The sequence below is a fragment of the Trachypithecus francoisi genome, unplaced genomic scaffold (genome assembly GCF_009764315.1).
Source record: "Trachypithecus francoisi isolate TF-2019V2 unplaced genomic scaffold, Tfra_2.0 Contig01461, whole genome shotgun sequence".
In the NCBI taxonomy this organism is placed as follows: Eukaryota; Metazoa; Chordata; class Mammalia; order Primates; family Cercopithecidae; genus Trachypithecus; species Trachypithecus francoisi.
In genome coordinates, this window is record NW_022681433.1 from 10,006,045 (window position 1) to 10,023,990 (window position 17,946).

General features: G+C 41.4%; 1 protein-coding gene and 1 long non-coding RNA gene across 4 annotated transcripts in view; both read left to right on the plus strand.

Annotated features, from left to right (window-relative positions):
* STARD13 (StAR related lipid transfer domain containing 13) overlaps positions 1-17,946 on the plus strand; it is a 573,040-nt gene that overhangs the window by 321,223 nt on the left and 233,871 nt on the right. The window lies entirely within an intron of this gene.
* On the plus strand, positions 10,812-12,472 carry LOC117097559. The gene is made up of 2 exons (XR_004442991.1): positions 10,812-11,147; positions 12,091-12,472. It is a non-coding gene; the product is annotated as an uncharacterized LOC117097559 (long non-coding RNA).

Genomic DNA, 17,946 nt, shown 5'->3' on the forward strand with positions numbered 1-17,946 from the left:
ACAAACAAACAATTACTGTTCTAGAGTTTCTGGGGGCCTGGGGAGGTTAGCTGGGTGGTTTTGTCTCAGGGTCTCTCATAATATGGCCTTCAATCTGTCAGGTGGGGTGGCAGTCATCTGAAGGCTTGATTGGAGCTGGTGGATCTCCTTCCAAGCCCGCTCACCTTAGGTGCTGGCAGGCATTGGTTTCTCTCTGGCTGTTGGCTGGAAGCTTCAATTTCTTGCCCCATGTGCCTGACACACAATATGGCAGAGATCTGAGAGAAGAGAGCATGCACTCAAGACAGAAATTGCAGTGTTTGTAACCTGATCTCAGAAGTGACATACCATGTGGGAGGGAACTGACTACACAAGAAGTGGCTACCAGGAGGTGGGGATGATTGAGGGCCAACCTGGAGGCTGGGTACCACAGGTACAAAAGCATTTAAGATTGTCCTTAGCAAATGCCAGGTCAAATCTGAAATCTTCCTAACAAGGAAGCCCCAAAGCAAAACCTTTTTTTTTTTTCATTTGAACAAATAGCCTGGAAAAATCATTTCTTAATGTAGGTCACAGTGACACAAATAATGAAACCAATGGAAGGATAAGATATGAATAACGTTCAAATATATTCATTTCATTGCAAAAATATGAAAAGGAGTTATTATTAAAGAAGAACTTATTGGGAGCTCTTATTGGGCTTTCCAGTTCTGTGGCAGTTGCTAAATTTCCACTAGATTGTGCAATTGTTGTCAATGCATACTTCTTAATTTTCTGAAATTACGCTCCGCATGGGGCCCAGCAAGTTTTTCTCACTGTCATCTCAGTATCCATAATTGTTTAGTTGTTAGTGTTCAAAGCAGGATTCAAATTCAGGTCATCAGAAGTCACAAGCCATCTGTGCCTATTTCCTGCTGTACCACATGGCCTCCTCCCTGGACTTTGTGGAGAGCTGCAGACCCCCAAATCCTTTCTAAGACCCTCTGTCACTTGCAGTTCAATTACAAAAGCATAACAAAAAGAACTGGAAAAGTACTCTTTCTTCCCTCCTGGAGTAACGAGGATAGCCCTGTGCACCTAAAGTAGCTTGTCCCTTAATGATGCCATTGGACTCTTCAGTGTATGAGCTTCTAGGGATTTGAAGCAAACAAACAGCCATACATCTAGCTTGTCAGGGCCCCTCTGTGGTTCATTCTGCCCACAACCATTGGAAGAGCTACAAGAATGAGATGCGGCTGTAAACCCTACAAGCACAGCAGGTTTCTTCAAGGTGGGAGAGTGACAGGTTATTTTGGCTTCCCCAGGTCCCTAATCAACCACTACTGGTGACAATTCTAAACTTTTATGGTATCATTCAATTCTTTAGGCAGAAGCATACCCGTTAGCTTGTGGTGTTTGTAAGCAGCTTGAATTACTTTTTAGCTGTTAAAGTCTAAGAACATTCAAATGACTTTTCTAAAGCTTTCTGCTCCTCTGCTCTAAAACCCTACTCTATTTTAATGGAAATGTAATCCATATGTTTGATTCCATTATACTCATATAACAATATTTAGGTAGCCTGTGAGCTAATTGATGTCTAAGTCTTTTGATCTTTTTTATAGTCTCATTTTAAATCATTTATCATAGACACAGGAAGTTATATTGCTGCCAAAAATATTCTGACTTAAAACAGTGAAAAGTTCAAGTTTTGTTAGAAACATTAATTCCACCAAATTTCCGTGAGTTCTTGTCATGTTAAAACAGGTTCATTCATTCTCAGAGTCAACAGTAGCATCCTGTGAAGTGATATAAACACAAGATTGGGACTTCAATGCAAAGCAAGATCAAGAATAAAACATGAGCCACAAAAACTTCCTCATTAAAATCTAAATGTGTTCTATAATATCAAAAGTACAGGATGATACTAGCCGATTCTTTTCATGTATTTTATATCCGTTTTATCATCCCTTTTCTGTGAAGAATTGACAATTCTATTCTGTCAGCATTTTTTGTTTGTTTGTTTTTTAAACATCTTGTGAGATGATACTATGTTTAGATGCTATTTATATTAACAATAACAAAAAATATCTAAGTCAAGAAAATATACAATTAAAATTAGAAAGGAAGAGCACATCACTTATATCAGGGTTGTCAACTTTAGCCACATAGACTCATTAGGAGCGTTTCAGAAGTACTAACTCTCTGGCCTCCTCCCAGAGATTCTGATTCAATTCAGATGGGATCTGGGTATCCGTATTTTTAAAAGCCCTGCAGAAGATTTCACTGTGCAATCCAGGTTGAGAACCACTGACTTACCTTAACTCCCACATAATAACTTGCAGAATTCTGGGGCTAATACAGGGTTATATTCTAAGCCCTAAGAAAAGTTTTGCTTAATTGAGGTCAGAAGGAACTTGTCATCTCACAGGGACAGAAAAAAAGAAGATCAGTGGTGCCTGGAGAATAAAGAAATAGGTGATAAGAGTGGATGTCAGAAGTGTAGACAGAGGGTCAGGTTATAAGATAAGGTTAGGCTTTGTTGCTAGGGCAAGAAGTTTTGATTTGGTTCTACAGGAGATAAGAACAAAGGGCTTTAAGCAAAGGAGTGGCAAGACCTGAATAAATTACTACCAGTGGTGGTCTAGGTGAGAGATAAACAGTGACATGGACTAGGGTGATAGTGATAGAAATGGAGAGAAAGGAACAGATTTGGAGTATGTCTTGAAATAGAGACGATAACAGGTTGGTTGTTGGAAGCTAGGGAGAGGGACTCCTAGATTTTTTTTTTTTTAAGACAGGGTCTCATTCTGTTGTCCAGTCTGGAGTACTGTGGTGGAATCATGGCTTACCGCAGCCTCAACCTTGGAGGCTCAAGCATCCTCCCACATCAGCCTTCCGAGTAACTGGGACTACAGGTTTGCGTCACCACTCCTGGCTAATTTTTGCATTTTTGTAGAGATAGGGTTCCTCCATGTTGCCCAGGTCAGTCTGGTCTCAAACTCCTGCGCTCAAACAGTGTTCCCACCTCCGCCTCCCAAGGTGCTGGGATGACAGGCATGAGATACCGAGCCCAGCCAGATTTTTGATCTGAGCAGCTAAGTGGAGTGTAGCAATGTTGGCTGAGATGAGGATAACTGGCAGATTTGCATGGGAGAGAAGAAGGACTGAAAGGTTCTCTGTTGGCTCCATTAGCTTTGGAATGCCTGCTAGACATCCAAAAGTAAAAGTCAAAGAATTGGATGCATAAGCATCGGCTTTGTAGGAAAGTCAGAGCCAGAGATATAATGTGGGAATTATTGGCATATGACTACTTTATAAAACTTTGGAACTGGGTGGAGCTACTTGGAAGAGATTGCAGATAAGGGGAAGGGGTCAAGGGCCAAGTCCTGGGGGACTCTTTGGTTAGAGTGCAATATTTGGACATAAATGTGTCCATATACACGTACTATTAGTACATATGCATGTACTGAATTTTCAGGAAAATAGAAAGAGAGCAACATTATTTCTAAATTCAACATTCTTCTATCACAATAGTACTGCTATATTGAATAATCTTTTGTGATAGATTTACATATTTGGTCCTAGAACTGTTGATGAACAAAAATAATCATTGCTGGGCATGGTGGTTCATGCCTCTGTACTCCCAGCTACTCAGGAGGCTGAGGCAGGAAGATAGCTCTTATCCAGGAATTCATAGATGCAGTGAGCTATTTCATGCTGCTGCCCTTCAGCCTGGGTGACACAGAGATACCCTGTCTCTTAAAAAAAAAAAAACTCACTAATCAAATGCCTTTTTAATTTAAAAATCATATTGCAAAGTAAAAAAGCAAACAAACTTTTTTTTAAGGAAACACTTCTCAAGTTGCCTGCATATGCACACACAAAAAAACACAGTTTATTAAATAAAAAATGGTTTTAGCATAAGCACTTCTCTGGTTATTATAACTGGTTGGGCCTACATATAATGGGATAAGAGCTTTACGTTTGGCAGGACTTGGCCAGTGTCCTGATATCCAGGAATAGTCTGATCAAACAAAGCTTAGCTTAGCTCGTAGGAAAGGTTCTGTATATTGATTTTTCCAATATAGCGTGCACTTACTGACCTTTAAGGGTTATGCTTTGCCCATGACACCACTGGTTAAGGTAAAAATTTTCAGAGAAAAATAGATAACCAATGTCTTAAACATTTGTATCTGTGGCCCGGCACGGTGGCTCATGCCTGTAATCCCAGCACTTAGGGAAGCCGTGGCAGGCAGATCACTTGAGGTCAAGAGTTTAAGACCAGGCTGGCGAACATGGTGAAACCTTGTCACTACTAAAAATACAAAAATTAGCTGGGTGTGGTGGAGTGCATGCCTGTAACTCCAGCTACTCGGGAGGCTGAGGCACGGAAATCACTTGAACCCAGGAGAAGGAGGTTGCCATGAGCGGAGATTGCACCACTGCACTCCAGCCTGGGCCACAGAGCTTCCATCTCAAAAAAATAAAAGTTTGCATTTGTAAAGAGTGTAACTTAACTTTGGCCTAACCTATCTACAATATGCTGGATCACCCTGGGGGGCAATACAGTGTCCTTCTTGAATTAGAATAAAGAAAGACCATATTCATTAATGCTGGTGGTTGCTCTAAATAAGAGGCACAAGCCCAGCTAGTTCGCTGAAATTTCTTTTTTTTGAGATGGAATCTCGCTCTGTCATCCAGGCTGGAGTGCAGTGGCGCAATCTTGGCTCACTGTAACCTCCACTTCCCGAGTTCAAGCGATTCTCCTGCCTCAGCCTCCCAAGTAGCTGGGACTACAGGCACCCGCCACCACGCCTGGCTAATTTTTTGTATTTTTAGTAGAGACGGGATTTCACCATGTTAGCCAGGATGGTCTTGATCTCCTGACCTTGTGATCCGCCTGCCTTGGCCTGCCAAAGTGCTGGGATTACAGGCTTGAGCCACTGTGCCAGGCCGTTCACTGAAATTTCTTGAGAGGACCACGGAACGTGGTCTTCTGTAAGGCACCAACTTGATCATTTAGACATAGAGCATGTCTAATGAAATTCATATCTACTTTTCCTTTGTGCTTTTTACATCTTATGCTGAACAAAGCAGCTTATGGAGAAAATTTTGCTTTAAGACTTTATAGGCCGGGCGCAGTGGCTCAAGCCTGTAATCCCAGCACTTTGGGAGGCCGAGATGGGCGGATCACGAGGTCAGGAAATCGAGATCATCCTGGCGAACACGGTGAAACCCCGTCTCTACTAAAAAAATACAAAAAAAAAAAAAAAAAAAACTAGCCGGGTGAGGTGGCGGGTGCCTGTAGTCCCAGCCACTCAGGAGCTGAGGCAGGAGAATGGCGTGAACCTGGGAGGCAGAGCTTGCAGTGAGCTGAGATCCGGCCACTGCACTCCAGCCTGGGCGACAGAGCGAGACTCCATCTCAAAAAAAAAAAAAAAAAAAAAAAAAAAAAGACTTTATAACGTTTCCTAGGTGTTTATCCAACAGTATATTTCTATTCTGTCCTTTTGCAAGTTTAGTGAGCTTGCAAAATGTAAATAAAAGTAGTTTTAAAAAAGTCTTACAACTTTTCTGGGCTTTCTTCAGAGTCCTTGAATGTTTAGTCCTAAAACAGTTGAGTTGAAGGACAAACATTTTTGTCATGTTTGTAGTTAGTCCGTAAGTATTTATTGAGCCATGAGATAGCATCCTTGTCAAAGCATGTTGGGACGGTAGTGCAGGATATTAATTCAGTACCGTGGTTGTATCTTGGCGAGGCACATAAATTTCGCTATGCTGCCCAAATCACTTAACTCATCTATCTGACCAGAAATGAAGCAAGCTTCCAGAAATTGCACAAGAGCAGTATAGAATGTACCATGACTACACAATATCTTATTTGCAAATCTGTTGCGTCAAGACATCTTACATTCTCCGGCAGTATCTTTCTTTAGTAATATTTTTATCCAAAATGAAATGTTCAGAATCTTATGTTTCTGTTTTCTTGTACAATAGAGGCTATATTATCTATAGTGCATCATGGCATATTGTGTTTGTTGAATACTGCTTTCTCCTTCCTATATAGGAAATGCAATGAACAAGAGAGACAATTATGCAATCCATAAAAATTCATTCATTTACTTGCGATGATATTAAACTGGAAAGTCTTATGCTTCTCGTTCTCTCTGCATCTGGATAAAATGGAAACATTTTCAAATTTCTTGAAGGATCTTTGAAAGTGTTTTTCCAGACTGGGAAACAGAGAGAGACACAGTCTCTACAAAAAATAAAGAAAATTAGCTGAACATGGTGTCACATGCCTGTCTAGCTACTCCTACTTGGGAGGCTGAGATGGGAGGATTGCTTGAGCCCTGGAAGTCAAGGCTGCAGTGAGCCATGATTGCACCACTGCACTCCAACTTGGGTGACAGTGTGAGAACCTATCTCAAAAAAAAAAGAAGGTGTTTTTCTATTGAAAATTAATATTTATTAGAAGAACAATCTGAAAGTATGAATGTTTGAATATCATAAAAAGCGTAAAAAGTTATGCTAATCTACCCCTTTGTGGGGGGATACATGTTGTCACAATGACACCACAAAGATGGCAAGATAATGCTTGCCTCCCTTACCGGATGTTGAGTTGTATTCATCACAGAACTCTTAAAAACCAATTAGAAAACAATGATGGATTGCATCTTTCTTGGCCACAAGGTGTTGTCGTCATAGTCTTGGAAATAAATTGTAGTTTCCTTTTTCTTTTTTTTTTTTTTTGAGACGGAGTCTCACTGGTCTTGAACTCCTGACCTCGTGATCCACCTGCCTTGGCCTCCCAAAGTGCTGGGATTACAGGCGTGAGCCACCGCACCCGGCCATTGTCTTTCTTTTAGTGCTGGGGAAAGATTTCCTAAGCAGTAGATATAAAAAAGAACAGCATCACAATCTAGTGGTTAAGAGCAGCTACTGGAGTCACAACTACATGAGTTTGAATCCTGCCTCCACCAGTTAAACCAGTGGGTCCTTGGACAAGATAACTAATCTCAATGTTTCTCAGTTTCTTCATCTTTAAAGAGGAGGATTAGCATAGTACTTACCTTAGAGGGTTTTTATGAGGATTAAATGAGTTAATATTTGCAAAGAACGTAGCACAGTGTCTGGCCCATAATAAAACCTATGTAAGGGATTATTGAAGACAACATACATATAAGTAGGGAATAGACGAGCAGAGATTCCTGATAAGGAGATCCTTTAACCCCCACCCGAAACCACCCATTTCCTTCACTTCTGGATTCATATGCTTTGTTCCTGTATTTTTGTTTTGTTTTGTTTTGTTTTTAAGGTAGAGTCTCACTCTGTGGCCCGGACTAGAGTGCAGTGGTGCAATCTCCGTTCACTGCAACCTCCGCCTCTCAGGTTCAAGCAATTCTCCTGCCTCAACCTCCCGAGTAGCTGGGACTACAGGCAGGTGCCACCACGCCTGGCTAATTTTTTGCATTTTTAGTAGAGACGAGTTTTCACCATGTTAGACAGGATAGTCTTGATTTCCTGTATCTTATAAACCCATTCTAGATCCCATACCCAGAGATTTCCAAGTACTAAGATATTCAGCTCACTCTCCTTGCTCTGACAGGGATTAAAAAAAAAAAATCAAATGCTAAATATATTGTTAGCATGGCTGGCAGCATCTCATATTGATCCATTAGTGTTATAGATGAATCATTCATTATACTAACATTTTGTCTTTCTGAAAGACTGTCAACTATGATTTCATCATCAAAATCACCAACAGCTGTAGAGCTATGCAAATGAGAATTCATCTGCATGCTTTTGGCCTACATGGAATTTGCTGGAGACCTCATTAAAATGAGAGAAATCAGACTAGATAATCTCTAAGGTCCCATTTAACTTTAAAAGATCAATGAGTCCATAAAACCAGACCATGAGTCTAAAAGAGACTTAATGTCCTAAGTCCTTTAGCACTTTTTCTATCTGGATTTCATGTGTTGGTCTGCTAGTTGAGAGAAAGGGCAGAAGCCCATAAGTGTACTCTAGGAAACCCACCAATGTCACTCCCATGAAGCTTTGGATACCAGCAACTTATAACTGGTACCTTCTGCTATTGGAACTACATCTACCAGAATTGAAGAAAGGACAAGAGGGGACAAGCCAGGAGTCCAGAGCCTGCAAACTCCTCTAAAATCTCAACAGTCTTTGCACCACACTCTGGCAGGGCTGACTGCAGGGACATGTGACCTGTGCACTCACACAGGGCCCCATGCATAGAAGGGCCCCTCATTTGGTTTAATGTTCTGCTGTTACCATCTTGAAATTCTTAATAATTATTGAATGGAGGGCCCACATTTTCATTTCATCCTGGACCCTGCAAATGATGTAGCTGGTCCTGCACTCGGGGAAAGCCAGTTCCTTGTAGAATCATGACTTGCTTTGTGGATTCACCTTCGTTGGTGACTTGGTGTTATATAGGTAAGATAATGGCCATGTGTAAATCACTGAAGGGACCGTGGAAGTCGTCCCTTGAGCATCTACCATCTACAATCCACATCGTTTGTGCCCCTTGCTTTTGGGGAAGGTGAACTCCCAAAAAAGAAAGTGTTTGTTTTATTTTATGGTTTATTGATTCTGACAACAGCATTATAAAGTAAGGCAATAATATGACCCCTGATATTTGCAGAGTTATTGATATAGTGATTGTATTTCCTTATTACATATATTGAAGCAAATATTTTAATTAGTTTTTTAAAAACTATTGTGGTGCTGAGGAATAATAGGAAATTGGGACAAGGTACAACTCTTGATATGATAGACTTGCAGATCTTTGTTTTTAAAATTTCTTAATTAAGCTGTTTCTTAATTAAATATTTACAACACTCATAATAGATTAGTTCATTAAACCACTTCTGTGAAAACCATTAAAGCTATTTCTTGTGTAGGTTTCACCTAGGGTACTTACTCAGAAAAGGAAATTAGGAGAGGTAGTAATAAAGCCTATCATTTATCATCAGGGATTTTATATCTGCTAACATTTTATTTTGTCATTATTCCCATTTGTCTCTGGGAAGAACACTAAAGCTGACTGGAGTCTAGTCTTATAAAACTGTACAGGTTAAATCCTCCTTTGCTAATACAGGATATCCATAGAACTCGATTTAACAAAGTAAAAAATATATATGTATATATATTTCTTTCGTTTAAAAGTTATTATTTAATATGAAGTGTTATGTTGGTGCAAAAGTAATTGCGGTCTTTGCCATTACTTTCAATGACAAAAACCACAATTACTTTTGCACCAACCTGATATTTCCAGGCAATTGAAAATAAGAGTGTATGCATGCATTTTCACTTGTTCTTAGGCTGCTTCATCCAATAATACATTTGAGTTGTTCTGAACAGGAACACAAGTAAGGAGTTTTTTTTTTTTTTTTTTCCTGATACAGGGTCTTACTCTCATCCAGGCTGGAGTGCAGTGGAGCGATCTTGGTTCACTGCAGCCTCAACTTCTGTGGCTCAAGCCATCCTCCCACCTCAGCCTCCTGAGTATCTGGGACTACAGATACATGCCACCACACCCAGCCATTTTTTTGTTTGTTTGTTTGTTTGTAGAGACAGAGTCCCACCATGTTGCCCAGGCTGACCTCAAATTCTCTGGCTTAAGCAATCTTTCCACCTCAGCTTCCCCAAATGTTGGGATTACAGGTGTGAGCCACCGAACATGGCCAGCAGGCAGTTTATAATCAGCCAATTCTAGGCCATGTTGTAAGAGGTGGACCTGTCTTTGACAGCAGGGTCCTGGCATCCAAGTGGACACAGGTGGTGATCCCATAACAGTGGCTTGATTACCCTTTTTTTGTGTGTCTAATCTGAACACAAGGAAGTATGAGATGTGTTAGCAGCTTTATCAAAGAGTCATAATAAGTTTTACTTTCCAGATATGAAATGCTGAATTTGTATAAATAAATTAAACCTTCATAGCACAGTCATTAGTATTCAGTAATTTAAGCTATAGGATCACTCTGGAGAAGCCCTCCTGTATCCATACTTGAATATAATGATTTACGTGTGTGTCTCTGTTTACCCCTAAACCACAGGTTCTTCCAGGGAAAGGGCAACGTCTTATTCATTGCAGACATGCCAGCTGTCCTAGCATGTAGCTGGTATACAGGAGGTGCACGATGAATGCCTATTGAATGAATGAATGAATGATATTTTAACATTAACAGCTACCCAGTATTGGACTCTATTGTATTCCTGGCACTGTGCTAAGGACTTCATGCATGTTCTTTCTTAATGCCCAGGCTTCTCAGCAGGTACTTCCAGGGTCACTGTTAGCACAAACAGCACCTCGCTGGGATTTAGAAAATTCACATCGGTCCTCTCTGGGATGATGAATTAGAAAAAGATGCCTCTTCTGGGACAATGCAGCCCCAGAGTTGTGTGGCTTGGTGAATGTACCCAGGGCTGAATTTCAGCCTCCATACACCTTGTTGGTTGCTTGCTGTGTGTATGGCACAGACTACACAACAGTACATGGTGACTATGCTTACTATTACTAACCTACTTAGTAAGTAGAAGTACCTTACTTAGTAAGTTGAAGAAACCTTCAAGGCTAGGAGAGGTTAAGTGACGTATGCAAGGCACATACCCACTACTTGTAGCTATGTAGGTTTGAGAGAGCGGCCTGACTCTCATGACTTATGAGACCCCAGTGACTCCAGAACCCCCACCCTAATCACAGTCTAGCACTTTGGAAGGCACCACAGTTCAGTTCATGGGTGTCGTGGTGACAGCATGGAACCATTTTCAGAGTCCTGCCTCACTCTTGCCTCACACAGGGTGTCACAGAGGGAGCTCGTTGTGGTGTTCCAGCATCCCAGAGTCTCCATGATAATGATGGGGATTAATGGTGATGCTGAATTTCTCTCTAGCGATTTACAGCTAAGTGTTAGTCTATGAATGTAATATAACAGTGGTTTAAAATCAACAGATTGTAACAAAAGTCTCTCACAGGAGACAAAGCTGGTGCCGTGATCTCTATTGCATTAATGAGACAAATGAGGATAGGAAACATCATGTGGCTTCCAGGGCTCCATGGCAGGGGTGTGGCAGGGGGGGATTTGAGTCCAGGCTCCTACTCCAGTGATGACCTTTCCCGTCACTTTCCTCTGGCCCACTGTGAGCTCTGCCCTGTCCAGGTCAGTCATCTGCTGTTACCTCCACCCAGCCGGTGACACCCAAGCCTCAGGGAGCATCGGAACAGGTTGTATTTGAAAATGTGTGAGTGTGTGGTGTGTGTGTGCGCTGCTGCTGGGGGATGGGGGGTATAGGAGTGTGTGTGTGTATTTATTTCATAACAAGCCTTCCAGGTGTTTGTTTCCCACCTGCCTGGCACTGTCCTTCCACCAGCTATTGGAAATGGCTCTAAACTCTCATGGCTATTTCAGGCTCATACCTTGTGCCATGGAATGTCTTCCAGGTCAGTTACCTTTCTCTCTTTCTCTCTCTGCCTACCTAGATCCTGCCCATTGTTTAAGAGCTGGCTCAAGCCCTTCATGATTTCCTTGCCAATTCCATTCTGGTGATGCCCACTCCCACCTCTTGAGGGTCTCTCCTTTTATGTCTTGGGGGCGAGAGGGCAGGAGGACCAGCCCTGGTGAGGGTCCACTCTGTGTCAGGCCCCGGTTCAGGGTTTTTCCATATGTCATCCTTCCATGACACAGGTCCCGATCATTATTTTAAAGATGAGGTAAGTGAAGGAACTTGGCCAAGTTCAGTGCAGGTAGTAAAGTGCAGACTGGGGTTTCATCTGGCTTCAAGTTTCCCCCTTTTCCATCCACTCTGCTGAGTATTTCAATCTGGTCCTTGTCTCACCAGCAAGATTTCTTTTGTACTAGAATAGAGAAATTTTGTCTTGCATTAAAAAAGTCTTTCACCCTCTGCTGTATAATCCACATAGTAAAATAACCTAATTGTTGAGGAAATACAAGAATGGATGCCTTCTCTTACTTCTCTTGCAAATCAGTGCCTAGCAAACTTCTAAAAAGTGAATTGTTGTTGATACATATACTATTTTTTTTCAAGCTTTTTAAAATGACAATGGAATTCCAGCCAATATTTTTACCTCTTCTTTCTTTTCAGAGTCATGAAGTATTAGAATACACAGATGTCTTATAGATGATCTTGTCCAAGTTATTCATTTTAGAAGAGCTGATGGAACTTCAGAGAGGTTAAATTCACCTGTTGCAGGTCACCTATCTCCTTAGTGACAAGTTTGAGATTACAGCCCAACTTCAAGTCACACTGACTCTTGTAATTATTAGTGAAATCATACTTGGCCACTCATTCCTGAGCAAGATGCCTGTTTCTGAAATTAGTCTCTGGAGTACCAACTTTTCAAGAGAAAATATGGTACTTTACTTACCTTCAAGAGCAAAGGCTTTCCTGAGTTTTATAAGTGTTTCTTGGCAGCCTAACTGACTCAGTGACTGATTAAAGGAAAGACTGAAGGACGTGAAAGGCATTGACTTGCTCCCTCCTGAGTTCTTCCTCAGTTTACCTCTGATGACCCCAAACCCCACCTGTCCTGCTATGATCCCACCCCCAGATGTTTGGTACACCTGTCAGCTTTGTAGATTTGTGCCAGATAAACTCCTACCCTCCAGCTTCCTTCTAAGGTGCAACTGGAAAATTTTCATTTTACAGCTAAAGGAACCTAATACTGCTGTTGTTATTGCATGTAGGAGGGAGGAAGGAAATGGAGAAGGCATAGTTGAAATTTATTTTTTATTTTTTATTTTATTTTTTGAGACTGAGTGTCACTCTGTTGCCCAAGTTGGAGTGCAGTGGCACGATCTTGGCTCACTGCAACCTCCACCTCCCAGGTTCAAGCTATTGTCATGCCTCAGCCGCCTGAGTAGCTGGGATTTGGTGCCCGTCACCAAGCCCGGCTAATTTTTGTATTTTTAGTAGAGACGGGGTTACACCATGTTGGCCAGGCTGATCTCGAACTCCTGAGCTCAAGGGATCTGCCCGTCTTGGCCCAGCAAAAGTGCTGGGATTACAAGCGTGAGCCACCGTGCCCAGCCAGCATAGTTGAAATTTAAAAATATATTTGTCATGTGTTTAAAATGGAAATGTCCCTTTTGGCCACTTAAAATTATTATTATTACTATTACAGAACTTGAGAAAAAGTAATGAATTTCTTGAGTAATTTCCCAAATTATATGATTTTATTTTTACAAAGACTGCAAGGTTCTCATTCACTTAATTTATTCAGCAAATATTTCTTAAGGACCTCCTGTGCTAAACACTCACAGTACTGAGGATTCAGTGTTGCATACGACCGACAGAATCAGCAGCCTTACTGAGCTTCTACTCAAGTGCTGGAGACAGTAATAATTATATGTAAGTGTTGTGATTAACGTATTATGAAGAAAAAACAAAAAATGTAGAGAAGCTGGAGAATGAAAGGGGCTGCTATTTTGGATACAATGAACAGAAAGGGTGTCTTAGGTAGTGTGGGCTGCCCTGACAGAATATCATGGACTGGTGGCTTAAACCGCAGACATTTATTTCTCGCAGTTCTGGGGGCTGGAAGTCCAAGATCAGAGTGCCAGCATGGTTACAATCTAAAAAGGACCGTTTTCCAGGGTGCAGTACTACCGTTTTCTGGTTGTATCCCCACATTGCAGAAAGAGAGTGAGAAATCTCTCTGTGGTCCCTTTTTTTTTTAATTTTTTTTTTTTTTTTTTTTTTGAGACGGAGTCTTGCTCTGTCGCCCAGGCTGAAGTGCAGTGACTGGATCTCAGCTCACTGCAAGCTCCGCCTCCCGGGTTTACGCCATTCTCCTGCCTCAGCCTCCAGAGTAGCTGGGACTACAGGCGCTGCCACCTCGCCCGGCTAGTTTTTTGCATTTTTAGTAGAGATGGGGTTTCACCCTGTTAGCCAGGATGGTCTCCATCTCCTGACCTCGTGATCCGCCCGTCTCGGCCTCCCAGAGTGCTCGGATTACAGGCTTGAGCCACTGCGCCCGGCCTGTGGTCCCTTTTATAAGGGCACTAATCCCATTCACCAGAGCTCTGCTCTCATGACCTAATTACCTCCTAAAATCCCCACCTCCCAATACCATCAAATAGGGGGATGGGACTTCAACATATGAAATTTGGGGGGACACAGACATTCAGTTCATTGCAAAAGAGCTCTCTGGAGAAGTGATGTTGAAGCAGGGACATTCAGAGATCTGGGAGAAAGAATGTTCTAGGCAGAAGGAAAAGGACGGGAATGAGTCCTGAAGCAGGAGCCTGTGGAAGTGTCTGGATAGGAGGGGAGGTAGATGGGGCTGGAATGCAGTGAGCGACGGGGAGAGGTTTAGGGAATGGGGTCCACAGGTAGCCAGATCCTCTGCAGCCTTATGCCTGGGAGAGAGTCTGGATATGCTTTGGGGTATGATTTGCTGAGAGCAATTCACCTGGTTTTTGATGTAAAGTGTGGAAGGAAAAGACAAGACAGGCCAAGAGTGGAAGCAGTGAGACCTTTTACCAGTCTCCTTGATGATTCAAATTTAGTTAATGTCTCAATTATACAAAAAATACTTAGTTGCTAATTACATAAAGACCATCACATAATTAAGAGGAAGGAGCAAATAACCACTGGCCCTTGTTTTTTTTTATGCAAATGGGAGAAATTAGCTACATTCATTCATCCATGAAAAACATTTATTGGGTGAACATCACATGTCAGACACTCTATGCTCTGCACTGAGAAAAAAGATGAAAAAGACCGTAATTCTAACTAACACTCAAGGAACTTAGGACAAGTCTGGTAGTAGAAGAATGAAGAGGCTGGGTGCGGTGGCTCACGCCTGTCATCCCAGCACTTTGGGAGCCTGAGGCAGGTGGATCACCTAAGGTCAGGAGTTCGAGACCAGCCTGACCAACATGGCAAAACCCTGTCTCTACTGAAAAAAAAAAAAAAAAAAAAGAAATCAGCCGGGCATGGTGGCGCATGCCTGTAATCCCAGCTACTTGGGAGGTTGAGGCAGGAGAATCACTTGAACCCAGGAGGCAGGGATTGCAGTGAGCCGAGACTGCACCATTGCACTCCAGCCTGGGCAACAAAGAGCAAAACTCCGCCTCAAAACAAAACAAAACAAAACAAACCAGAAAACAAGAATGAAGATGTAGGGAGAGATCAGAGGGTGGAGTGGCTTGTCACAGAGGAGGTCTCTGAGTTGAACCTTAAAGGAGAGAAATTACACTGGAAGGAGAAGGAAGTACAGAGCACAGGCAAAGAAGCAGAGATGCAGGGAGTGGCATGAAGAATTATTTGATGTTGCTGGGACCTCAGGTGCAAGAAAAAGAGCCAGTGAAGAGAAGACTAACAAGGTCGGGGGCAGAGCCGGATGAGGAGCTTGCATACCTCATCCTTTGGTGCTCTATCGGATAGTCTGCAAATTCTTTTCTGACTCCAGGATGATAAGAATATGTGAATCCATTTTCTTTTCTCTATCATGAGTATCACAAGCCCCTGTTTATTTTTATATCCATTCTGTCTAAATTACTTTGCTCTACAACTTTATAGCATAATCATGAGAGCCTCTTTTCTTACATGGATGTTGCAAAGAGCATGAGGTCCCCCGTGGCTTTTAAAGATGGCTTTTGTTGAATTAGCAGAACCTACCAGAGCTCCTGGAAATTCTTCCAGTCTCTGGGGACATCGTCACTCCAAGCCTTGGTGCCCTTAACCTGGATTTGCAAGTTTAGAGTTAAAGTAAGTGTCAGAAGTACATGTGGTGATTACAGAGACTTTGGAGCCAATGATTTCCATAGTGGAACTAATACCACTTCTTGACCTATTTTTTCAGAGGACTTTTGTGCAATAGTTACTTTAGAAGCACCCTCTTGAAAAGAAATCTGAAATGGACGTCAATGCCTATATTTATTTGTTCATAGTATTTCTTAGTGACCTGCTTTATGCAAGATTTCAAAGAGTTCACAACTATTAATGACTACTTAAAACTCTTAATATCCAAATTATATAAGGAACTCATACAAATCAATACCAAAAATACAAATTACTGGATTAAAAAATGGGCAAAGGACCAAGATAGACACTTCTCAAAAAAGGAAATTCAGAATGCCAATAAACATATGAAAAGGTGCTCAACATCTGTAATTATCAGGTAAATGCAAGTCAAATCCGTAATGAGATATCACTTCATACCTTTTAGGGTGACTATTATAAGAAAGATAAAAGATTAAAAATGTTGGCAAAGATGTGGTGAAAGTAGAACCCTTGTTCACTGTTTTTAGGAATATAATTTTATACAGCCATTATGGAAAAAGTAGGAAGGTTCCCCCAAATTAAAAATGGAACGTATGATCAAGCAGTCCTACAGGATAGTAAAGAGCTCTCTGCACTTCCATGTTCACTGCAGCAGTTTGCACGATAGTCAAGATACGGAAACAATCTAAATGTCCTGCAGTGAACAGATAAAGAAAACGTGATTTGGGTCAGGTGTGGTGGTTCACGCCTATAATCCCAGCACTTTGGGAGGCTGAGGGGGGCGGATCACTTGAGGTTAGGAGTTCAAGACCAGCCTGACCAACATGGTGAAACCATGTCTCCACTAAAAATACAAAAATTAGCTGGGCATGGTGGCAGGCACCTCTAATCCCAGCTACTCGGGAGGCTGAGGCAGGAGAATCACTGGAACCCGGGAGGTAGAGGTTGCAGTGAGCCGAGATTGCATCACTGCACTATAGCCTGGGCGACAGAGCCAAACTCTGTCTCAAAACAAAAAAAGTGATTTTATACACTCACACACATACACACAATGGAATATTCTTCAGGCTTAAAAAAGAAGAAAATCCTGCCATTTGTGACAAGTTAGATGAAGCTGGAGGAAGTTATGCTAAGCAAAATAGTAGACAAGATGCAGAAAGAGAAATACTGCATGATCTCTCTTGTATGTAGAATCTAAAATAGTCGAACTATAGAAATAGATAGTAGGATGGTGGTTGCCTGGAGCAGGGAAGAGGGGAAAATGGAGTTATGTTGGTCAAAGAGTGCCAAAATGGTAATTATATACAGATAATAAATATGTTAATTAGTTGGAATGTGATAGTCATTTCACAATGTATATGAAAACATCCAGTTGTATACCTTAAATATATACTTTTTTATATGTCATAAAAATTAAATTGTCACAAAATAAAGAATTTAAAAGACAAAAAAAATCCTGTAATTCCATGACTTTAGTATATTTACAGAATGATTTTAGGTACATAGTTTAAAAGGTTTCACAAAATTTCATTAAAAATTTTTGAGTTATTTGATTATGTATAAAAAGCTGAATTTATTTAACATACTGACTAGAGGCAAGAAAATAAGAAGCCAGAAGAAAAGTATTAATTCATGGGCAGAACTTGAGAATCTGCATTGAACAGCTGCACCGTAACACTTAGCCTTTTTGTTCATATGAAGTTGCTCTCTGGAATCCTCAGATATCTGTAGTTGCCTGAGGGCTCTTCAAATGTCACCAGGGCAACAACAAAGTAACACATATGAAGCAGGCCCTCTGTGGCATTCTTTATGAAAAGCATTGAATTAAATTATTGCATAACAGATCATCTGCATATGAAAGGCAGGGAACTGTTTGAGAACCCAGCTGAAAACAATGCTGAATTTGATGCCTACCTCCACTGATAACTCACTGGCACCATTAGAACTCTTGTGTTGTGACTCAAGGGCCCCTACTTGGCATGTGGGAAATATTAATACTGTATTTATAAGACCACAAGGGAATTATGAGCTAAATTAGAGAGACGGTTGTGCTGCTTAGAGAAAAACTCCCATGTATCCCATGACCCCATCCCTCTTTCCCTTTCTTAGTCAATCTTTCAAAAAGAATAATGCATTTCCCCCACTCTTGTTGAAGTTGTTGTTTGCCATCATGGAGAGTATAGAGAAACTGACAGTAGTTAGCACTGATGG